Here is an 11507-nt window from a genome sequence, read left to right as displayed (position 1 = left end):
ATTGTGATTGAATATGCATTTTGAGCCTCGTATCACTCAAAATTAGTGAATTGTGCCACATTATAAATATATGTTTGTATCGTTGCTCTTGCTCGATACTTGTGTGAATGTTTGAGACTTTGTAGCTTTACTTGTTTCGCGCGTGCACGTTGGCACATCTTGACACGCATGTCACTGGTTTTGGTTTGTCGAGTGTTACCTGTTGTTGGCTTATGTTCGTATATTGATGATTGTGTTATGCACCAAAGGTGTGCTACACACTTGATGTGACATACACTTGAAAACTGGAACACCATAAGGGTATAACACAAAATACCTATTGAGGTTTGCGATTCGGCTGGAGTCTTTGGGTAATGGCCCCATGCTCGTGAGAGAAAGCTCGCGTATTGTGATATCCTAGAAATGAGAATAAAAATGGTGTTGTGATTGCCTTTACCGGCAACGTGCTCTTTCTTGGATCGTGTGAGGCCGAGCACGTGAATGAAATGGCTAAGACCTCGTTGCGTACCCGCGGGGACCACGAGGCATTTGTATCTAAACATCTATATGAAGTTCAAGTTCGTACAAAGAGGCACGTGTTAATACGCTTAAACTGTCATAATGACAAGTATCGTAAAATGGGCATTGTAAACACCCCAAATTTTCCTCATTCATTTTCAAACACACCCCTCGTGTGAATGCCAACCCTGTTAGGTCAGTGTAGGAGTCCAACCCCAAGTTTGTGTCAGAAAACTATCATTTTACCTACTTTCATTAATAAAATTATCATTTTACCCCTAGGTCATCCCAGACCCCCAGTGAGTCAAAGTCAACCAAGTTCATTAGTCAGTTCAGAACAGTTAGAATGTCAGTCATTTTCATCTCACCTGAGCTCACAATGAGAAGGCCATTTTCATTTCTGACCATTCCGGCCAAAATGGGATTATTTCTTCATAAATGAGCTCATTTCTCACTCAAATCCAAGCCAATTATCTTTAAGTCAGTCATTCCCAGTCAGTCATATTCCTCTGAGTCTAGCTTGAGCTCACCAGGAGTTCAAGTGCTCCAGTTTCAGTTCAAAATCACTTCTAATTGTCCAGTAGTCCATTTTAACCCATTTCAGCTCATTTAGCTAAAATTGAGCTAAGTCCAGTCAATTGAGCTAGTGTTCGAGCTTCAATTTTAGTTCATCTCAGTGTTACTAATCTTTGTCCCAGCTCAAACTCAGCTCTGGTCTGTAATTCACTTCACTCCGGTGACCATTTCTCTAAAAATGGCAGCTTTTCTTGACAATTCAGTCTGGGAGTTCAGTTGAGTCAGTGTCTTGTCAGTTCATTTGAGTTCTGAAACCCTAGAACCCAACTCAATCCAGCTCAAACCCCAATTTTCAGTGTCAACCTGGCCTAGTAGAGCCCGAAAACCATTTTCTTGAACCATTTTGCGATTTTTATCAATTTTGTCACTTTCTGAACTAGTACAAGTGTCAATCGGGGTCCAATGTCCAAAATGCTTCATTCAAAGTCTGCATTTCGCATAGCATTTCATGTCATTTCTCATCATTTCATAACATTTCATCACATTTCATTGCATTTTCGAAGTCCAGAACTCCAATTTTATAAATTCCAATCCAGATTGAGTTTTAAAAGTTTTCAGAAATCAATTTCAAACCCTGGGTTTCCAAAATTGACATTTTTACCCTAAGGATTCTGAATTTAAAAATATTTTCTCGAGAAAAATAAGCTGAATTTCTTTCAAACTCAAATTTTTAAATTCTAAACTTGATTTGCTTCGCAACGGGGTATGAAACTTCAAATTCTGAGCTCATTTCAAAAACTGTCAAAAATAGCTCATTTCGTCAGAAATCTTTTCGGAAAAGACTCTTCTACCCCTCTGATTCTCAAAATGAATTTCAAATTGGGAAAGTGAGCCCACTCTGAGATGGCTCCTTCATTTACTTTTTCATTTCAAAATAAAACATGTATATATCTTTTTCTTTTCTATATTTTCTTTTATTTTATGTTTTTTTTATTTCTTATTTTTATGAGAGGAGGTGGGACCCACCAAGGTGGTCGACCAGCCCCCTTTCTCCTTCTTTCCTTTTCTCTCTTCCTTTTCTTTCCTTCTCCTTCTTTCTTTTCTTTCCTTTCTTCTTTCTTCTTTTCCTTTTTCTCTTCTTCCTTTCTTTCTTTCTTCTCTTTCTTTCTTCCTTCTCTTTCCTCCCTCTCCTTCTCATTCACGTGAGCCCTTTTCTTCTCTTCTTTCCTTCTTCTCTCTCTCTTCCTTCTTTCTTTCTTCTTTCCTTTTTCCTTTCTTCCCTTTCTTTCCTTCTTTCCCTACTTATTCCAGCCCATTCACGTACACCTATTCACTCCCTTTTCATTAGCCCCTCTCAACCCTAAGTCTGGCCAATTAAAACCTAAGTTTTTTTTTTGTTTTGAAAAAAAAAAGAGCATCATACGGCTACCCATCTTCTCTCTCTTCTCAGCCCTACTTCTCTTTCCCTCTCTAACTCTATCTCCCTACCTCTCTTTCCCTCTCTTGTTCAGCACCCTACCTCTTCACCTCCTTACACAACCTTCTCCACACCCCATCAAGGTCCAGCCACCGGTGCAGCCTCTACTGTTGCTGCCATCATCTCCTCCAAGTCCAGCCTCCAACTACAAATCGGTCCAGCCATCCTCCAGCCTTCATTGCTGCCATCTTCAGCATCCTCCTCCACCACGGCAGCTCCAGCTTGAGTAGTAATCACAACAGCGAAGACCAAGACCAAGTTATATCAAAACCCCAAGGTAAGGTTCTTTTCTTTTATCCTATGTGTCTATGCTACACACAAGAGGAGATTCATCCACGCAATGGATTGAAATCTCTCTTTTAAAGAGCAAAAAGTAAAAGTGGATCATACCTCCCTGAGGGTTTTCATGTTTTATTATCATTGACACATAGATTTCAGGTTTTAGGCATTGTTTTTAGTTTTGCTTTATCATTTTGCATGCATTTCATTTATCTAGTTAGCTTCATTAAAATCAGATTGTTAGTTTGTAACTTTTTAATCTATGCGCACTCTAGTTATTATTTCCTGTTTATTTTTTTTGGTTAAATAAATCTTAAAAATTTGGTTATGGATACCTCTATTCATCTGTGATGTCCTGCCAAAAACCTAGAATGATTTGGGTTTTCCAACTTTCTCTAATAAACTGAATTCCAAACTGGGATTTTACCCTTCTGAAAATTCCAGGTTTTGTTTTAGCAGACAAGAACATCTAAGATCTCCAAAATGGACGATTTAAATCCTCCTCTAAAAAATACAGTGGATTCCTGTTAAAACCTATTGTTTTTTAGTATTTTTTAAGATTTTTCCAATGAGGTTTAATTTCTGTCAAAAATCAAGTTTGCGAGGTCCCTGTGAAAACCTTGATTTTTCCATGCCAGGGTCTAAACCGACCCTAATCCGCTGTGATGCTTCAATATTTAAGTTTGATGTCAAAACTCTCAACAGTGAAGTTATTCCTCACTATTTCCTTTGTCATTCCCCAAAATATGAGAATTTTAGGAGCATCCTAAGTATTTTTCCCGAAATTAAACTTTCTGTCTGTCAAATTCCAGTGTCTGAGAATTATAGAGATCTAGATCTTTGATAATCCTCTGCTCTTTTCCAAACCATTCATCTAATCTCAAAATTGTAAAAAGAGGAATTTTTTCTATGTCTATCAGGGATATTCTCCCAAAATTTCAGTCATTTTCTTCACCTTTTGCTATTTTTCCCATAATGTTTTCTGAAACCTATCAGTCTGCCTTAAGTCCTAGAGTCGCCGGATTCAGATCTGACTTGTCGGAGCTGTCAAGCTCCAACCATAGGTCAAAACCAAAACCTGTAAAAGTAAAAAATCTTTTCCTAACTGTCCTCTGTCACCCCATAAAATTTGGGGAATTTTTATGCTAGTTTAATACCTGAAACTCATTTTAGATTTAGAATTTTAGGCAAAATCTTGATTTTTAGGATTTTTAGTTACTTTCCATATTAAAAAAATATCAAAAATATAGATTTTTGAGCTTCATTCTGTTTAGTCTAGGTGTTCATGCCAAATTTGGCTCAATTCCAAGTTCATTTACCTTATGTGTTAGTTTACTTTTAAATTCAGAAGCGAAAATCAAGTTAAATTCGATAATTTGTGATATTTTTGCCATTTTAGGGTTTTTATCATGTGAATAAGCATATCATATCACATTAGGATAAATTTCAATATCATTTTCATTTTAATTTCCCATTTTTGCAAAATTTATTTCAGAAAACCCTGGTTTCAAGGCCATAATCTTGTTATCAGGGGCATTTTGGTTATTTTGACCTCAATTTCGAAATTTCAATCTTTAATTCTCTAAGTTTTCATGCATATCCTAATATTTCATCATCTTATGTTTAATCCAATTTCATTCAATTTTCAAATTTCCAAATTTTATAAAAATTCTCTCAAAAAACCTGATTTCAAGGTCATCAGGGGTATTTTAGTCATTTTTACTCCAATTTCAAATTTCCAAGTTTATTTTTGAATTTGATTACTTATTTCTCATGTTTATATCAAAGGGGGCATGAATTTGGGTTTAAATTTGGATAATATCTGATAATTTTCAATATTTTCGGATAAAACCAGATAAACCTACATTTTTGTGCTAACATGTTTTCTTGTTTTGCAGGAATATCCAGGAAGAAGACTTTTATTTTCTTTTATTTTAATTCAATGTAATATCAGATGCAATAATTTGAAATAAGAGTTACTTTTTAGCTTAGAATAGGACTGCATTGCATATAGTTTAATTTCTGAAAATTTCAATATCTGATGTATCATTCATGCATATTTTTCCAAATCCACTATGGTTGACACGAATGGCACGTGCACAAGCTCTTAGGGAGTTCACAAACTTGGTGGGATTCGTATTTATGGCCATAGTCAGAATACAAAGAAAACCAAGATTTGTGATCTTCGTATTAGCCACATTTAGCCTACACTCTTAGGCTAATTTCAAAAATGCACTGCATTTCTCAAAACTCAAAAGGATTTTCTCAATTCCTTAATGAAATATCTTTCAAATTCATATTCATATTCATTCATTCAATTTGCATCATTTTCAAACTCATTTCCCAATTCCATTTCAGAGAAAAATTGATTTTTCCCAAAAATTTCTAAGTCTTTCTCAGAACTCTAAGTTTTCAAATGACATTCAAAGTATTTCCCAAGTTCAAATCATGATTTTCCAAGGTTCCCACATTCTCAATTTCATTTTAAAATCCCAAAATCGATTTTCTCAAAAACTTTGAATTACTTCTGAAATTGATTTTCCCAGAATTCTCAAATCCTATTCAGAAATTGATTTTCTTAGAAAAAGCAATTCCAATCTCAAAAATCGATTTTCTCAGAGTTTCCATTTTCCTGAGAATCCATTTTCTAATACAAATTCAATGATTTTCACAGGAATTCCATTTTCAAGCACTTTTTTCGTCACTTTCCAAGCACATCTCAATTTTCCAAGGCAAACATCATAGTTCTCAAACTTGCATCTTTTCAAAATTCCATAGCATATGCCTGATTCTCTGTGCATTTTAGGAAAATAGAGCATAATTTAGACAATTTAACTTAGTCAAATCACACATTTGATCCTTGGTTCGATTACCCCTAGTAAAGGCGCCAGGAACGGTTGAACCTCGTATCGACAGGCGGATCACATTCTACGAAATTTTCCTACAAATTTTCAAAACGGAGGCGAGTAATTTTCAAAACTTTGGTCGAGTTTGACTCGCTGAATCGTTTCTTTCTCTCGCAAAGGGAGGGGGAAAAATTTTGCGATGATAACAGGTTTGGCGACCGTGATGAGACCTGTCTTCGCCTGATCAATTATGTGCTTTGACTTAGCTTAATTATCAAAATTGTGTTCTATGGAATGCCAGTTTTATTTTATGATATCATGTGAACCTAGGAGCCTAGACTCGAACCCAACTGACATGGATTGCATATAGACTAGGCATGGTTTGGTAGGACCATATTGAGGAGAATTATTCATGCTCACATAGACTTAGGTCTGAAATACAACACTCCTCAATCTAGGATTTGCTTGAGAACAATGTTTGCTTCTTCAAAAATTTCAAAAATCTATCTCTTCAGGATTTGAGAGCCATCTGTTTGTCTGCATGTGCTCATATTTCAAAAACCACCCCACCTATGTCTACCCGGTCTTCACGTTGCTCGACTCTCTTCCAGAACCATAGTTCAGGACAAAGCCTCACAACTGGGCCACTTATTTGGGCTAACGCTCCCTTGTCACATACCAAGGGCCATAGTCCAACGTATATTGGCAGGTGCTCAAGGATGTTGGGAAAACACAAGCCTAGAACCGGAGATGAATTTTTATGCCACGTACATCGAGCCTCGGCTCGAGTAATCGGCATAGCATGATTGAACACAGCTGATATGAGTCTAGAGTCAAGATTAGGGTCCTAAAGCTCTTTCAAAATTGATACATTTAGAGTCAGCTTCTTAGGGAATGCCGTATGTGCAGAATTGTTTATGCATAATATGATTGAATATGTTGAATTCATTTTCCTTTTTATTTTCCCATATTTTTTTCAATTTTTCCAAAATACTGGATAATTTTCTAAAATACCTCATTTTCCATCTTTTGTGAAATATCTCATTTTTCTCAAAAACCCTGGATGATTTTTTCAAATTATTCACTTTTTCTTCAAAGATCCAGGTGATTTTCAATTCTTCCGTTCCTTTGGACTTCGAATTTCCAACATTTCACTTTATCCTGCCTGCAATTTTCAAAATTCTTGTATTTTTCTCAAGTCTAATTCCAATCTTCCTATCTTTCAGTCCAATGACATCCAGTCAGCTCGACTTTGTCTTTCCTGAGGCTCACATCTCCTACGAGGTGCAACAAAGTCTTCCCGAGCATCGAGCTCTCAGCACCGGACCCTTCTTTCCCCAGTAGTACCATACTTGGTTTAAGAACTTCTCCTGTATGTTTTTGGACCACTTAAGCCACTGTGGGTTGGAACTGGCATCCGCAGTGGGAAAGTTGACAGTCAACGGTGTTACGACAATGAAGTCATACATGATACTTCAAGTACAAGGTTTTGATGATGAGCAAGTGGAATCAACTGCATTTCAGCTAAGGCTATGAAGAAATTGAAGAATTCGATGAAGAATCTTTGAAGACTAGTGTGCAAATGTTTAATTCATTAAAAGTCTTAGATTCTTGTAAGAGCCTTACTTAGAGTGCATATTTAGGTTGCATTTCACCTTAAAAGTCTTTAGAAAATCTTTTCTAAAAGAACCCCTCATGAAAATCTTTTTCGAAAACACTTTTCTTAAATTTTCATGTTTATTAGTCGACCAATAGACTTACCAGTTGACTAATCCTTTCGTGCCATATTTTCTAAAAAGTCATATTTGTCAAATTAGTCGACCGAAGGTTTTATCAGTCGACTAGACAAAATGTCTGTTTTCTGGAAAATTAGCAGCAATCGACTAATGGTTTTATCAGTCGACTGAACAGAACATGTGTTTTCTGGAAATTTAGCAGCAGTCGACTAATGCTTTTATCATTCGACCGAACATAATGTTTGTTTTTCAGAAGATTTTAGCAGCAGTCGACTGAAAGGTTTTTTAGTCTACTGATGATATTATCAGTCAACTAATTTTTCTCTAGTTGACTAAGTTTCAAAAGTTCAGATTTTCAAACGGCTCGATTAACAGATCAGTCGACCGACGATAACTGTCAGTCTACTAATAACTAACTATTAGTCCACTAACTGATGTTTCAGTTGACTAATTTTGCCGTTTTCCTGAAACTTCAAAAAAGGCGTGACTTTTCATTTTTCAAGCGTTTTGATCATTTAAATGATTCAAATCGATTGAATTCCAGTTGTTTTGAGTGTAAAATGCACTCATATTTATATTTGAAAGATTCCATACGTTGAGAGTATGAAAGGGTGTCAAAACAAGGATTTTTATGCCTTATAGAACTTAGATGAAATAAATTCTTTACATATTCCTAACTATGGCCATGAATACGTATTGAATATATTCATTTGATTCTAAAAGGGGAAAATACTTAGAAAAATTTAGAAATATGCAATGATTTCTGAAAATGCCTAAGAGTGTAGGTTGTTTGTAGCTTAAAAGAATCGTATTCTGACTATAGCCATAAATACGAACTCAATCGAGTTTATTAACTCCTTAGAAGTGACTGCACGTGCCATTCGTGTAGACCATGATGAATTTGAATATGCATGAATCATCATCCATCACACGAATCATATTATTAAAAATAAACTATATGCAATGCAACCCTAATCTAAGCAAGAAATTAAATTCTTATTCCAAATTTATAATTACAATTTATCAAAAAAAAAGGAGATAAAAAAAATACACTCTTGAATGTCTTTGCAAAATTAGCAAACTTGTTAGTGGAGATATGTCAGCTTTTCGGGATTTATCCAGCAATATCTAAAAATTACTTGATTTATCTGGATATCAGCCTTTTTTCATTCTTCCTGAGATAAACATAATAAAAGATGATGCAAAATTGAATAAATAATAAGAATAAACAACTTTAAAATTTAGAATTTTGGAAAAAATAACCAAAATGTCTCTGAAAACAAGACTATAGCCTTGAAATGAGGGTTTTAAGAAAAGATTTTTGTAAAACTTTTGATTCGGGGATCAAACGGATTCAAATCAATGCTAAATCGGACATAGAGCACCCTAGCATGATTATTAACATGATCAAATCCTAAAAATATAAATCTTTTTTTTAAAAAAATCAAAATATCATGAAAATATCAATTTTTGCCCGTGTTTCGGTTGAATCAAGACTCTGTGAGCATCCTATTTTTGTGATTTAACTAAACAATGTACCAAATGAATTCTAAAATCTGAAAAAATCAACATGGACACTTTTAATAACTCTAAAATTAAGATGCAATCAAAAAATATGATTTTTGGTATTATTTTGATATGAAAATTAAATAAAAACATGAAAAATAAGTGATTTTGCCCGCAAGCATGTACCTATCATAGTGTCAGACCTGATTCAAGCATCAAACAGTAATGAAAAATAGTAAAATTTCACATGAAAAAACTAGACATCTTAAAAAAAATAATTCCTTTTACAGATCAAAAAAATCATCTCCGGTTAAGGAGATATCATTCCAGCAATATACGCTTAATTCTGGTGAACACGTAACGGTTCCAAAACAAAAAGTTCTGATTTCAGTTCAATTAAATATAGCAAATAGAGTTTAAAAATTACATAAATCACACTCATAAAACTAGACATGCTGTTGAATCCATGAAGTTTTACGGATCGTCAATCGAATCACCGATTAGGGAAATACGATTCATGCAAGTTGGCCTAGGGTTCGAATAATGCATAACGGCCTGACAGAAACAGACTCTGATTTCTGACAGAGTAAAAATAGCAAACGTCCATAGAAAAATATAAAACTTTTACCCAATATATTGGACATTCTAATGAACACACTTATTTTTACGGATCATCGATCGGATCTTTGATGAGGAAGATATCACATCGACAAGCCATCTCCGATTTTACTTAGCATTTTCACGGTACAAGAATCAGAGTTTGGTTTCTGATTTTTTTAGCAGAGTTGCAGAACTCAAAATAATCCAATTTTTTTATAAAAAGTCACTGACACATACATGGTTTAACCTTAAAAAATCAGAATTTATTGACATAAAACACACATAAAATGACATTGTTCTCGCGTACTCAGAATAAAAAATGCATATTATCTAAAAAACACATAAATAAATCTAATTTAAGCATGCAAAAACAATAAAAAAATGCAAATAATGTAACGAATCAAGTTTTGATGATTGAGAAATTAAACTAGATATTAATATGATGAATAAGATAAAAAAATCAAGAAAATCATGGTTGAAATTTGATTTAGCCATTAAAAGAGGGATTCAACCCATTGAAAGGTTAAATCTCAATCTTTTTTGAGCATTTAACACAATGAACAAATCAACAATGATTTCAATGGATCAAAAGCATGCAAGTAACCATGGATATTCGGTGGATCATGTCCTTGGGTCATGGAGCATAGAGTTTGAACGAAAAAAATAAAAATAAAACATGTATATGTGGGCGGCTATGGTGAAGACACAAAAAAAAAACTAAAATAAATAAAAAAAGGGAGATGACTTACCTTGACTGAGCTGCAACAATGGAGGAAGGAGAGGCTACTAGAGGAGAGAGAGGGAGCAAGAGGAAGAAGAGAAAAAGATGAGGGGGTCGACCCCCCTATGCCTCTTTTATAAAAATTTAGAACTCTTAATTAAAGAGTTTTCTTTTTCTAAAACTCCTCTTAGTTGAATTAATTAGGGGGGGGGGCAGTTTTTGGTGGAGTGTTCTACCCTAATCCAACTGTAACTAGCCTAATTGAGTCTTAATTAAACCCTAAAAAGATCAAATGTGGCGCCACCTAGTGTGGGCCCACATTTGGTTTTTAAAACTTTTAATTAAAAATTAAAAACGAGGTTTAAAACACTAAAGCGAAAATGGATTTTTTTAAAATCGATTTTAACTCTTTTAAACTTCTAACCTAATTAAAACACTGACTAATCCTAACCTAACCAAAATACTTTCAAATGTGGTGCCACCTAAGTGGGTCCCATTTGATTTTTGAGAAAATGATTTTAAAACCTGAAAATAAAGGGTTAAAAATAAGGTTTCAAAAGGGGTCAAAAATGAAAATGAACTTTGAAATTAAAATTTTTGAATCAACCAGAGTTATGACTGGATCGAAACTCCTCCAGATATGGCGCTAACTGTGTGGGCCCCACATTATGGTTTTGAAAAAGTTAAAATAACGACTGAAAAGGGTTTTAAAATAGAGTTAAAATCACTAGATGAAAATCAGATGTTTTGAAAACAAAGTCCTAAACTAACTGAAATTCTGACAAGAGTTCTAAAATTCTGAAACTCTTAAAATTTGGTTTTTGAAAGACAAACGAAGAGATTTTGAAAGATCTTCTCAGAGAGTAGCGAAAATGAGCAAAAGACGAGATCAAGGTTAGAGTCCTGAAATTTCAAAACTCTAAAATAGAGTCTTAAAATTTCAAAACTCTGAGAATTTGATCTGTTTTCGAAAAACAAGCAAAATAGAAGTAAAGAATGAAATGAGAGTAGAGTTCTGAACCAACTGAAACTCTGGGACAGAGTCCTGAAATTTTGAAACTCTGTTATAAAGTCTTGAAATTTTAAATTTTGATTTTTTGAATGATAATGAAGAAGTTTTTGAAAGATTTTCTAAAAAATGAAGTCAGGGTTAGAGTCCTAATCCAACTGAAACTCTAGAACAGAGTCCTGATCCCACTGAAACTCTAGACTTTGACTTCTCCAGAAAGGTTTTGAAAGATTTTCTTGAAAATAGGTAAAAACAGAGATGAAAGGTAGAGTCCTAATCCGATTGAAACTCTGGAATAGAGTCCTAGTCTGACTGAAAC

This window comes from Nuphar pumila, chromosome 9 (genome assembly GCF_984573655.1).
Source record: "Nuphar pumila chromosome 9, dmNupPumi1.hap1.1, whole genome shotgun sequence".
In the NCBI taxonomy this organism is placed as follows: Eukaryota; Viridiplantae; Streptophyta; class Magnoliopsida; order Nymphaeales; family Nymphaeaceae; genus Nuphar; species Nuphar pumila.
Note: the sequence above shows the minus strand (reverse complement) of the source record.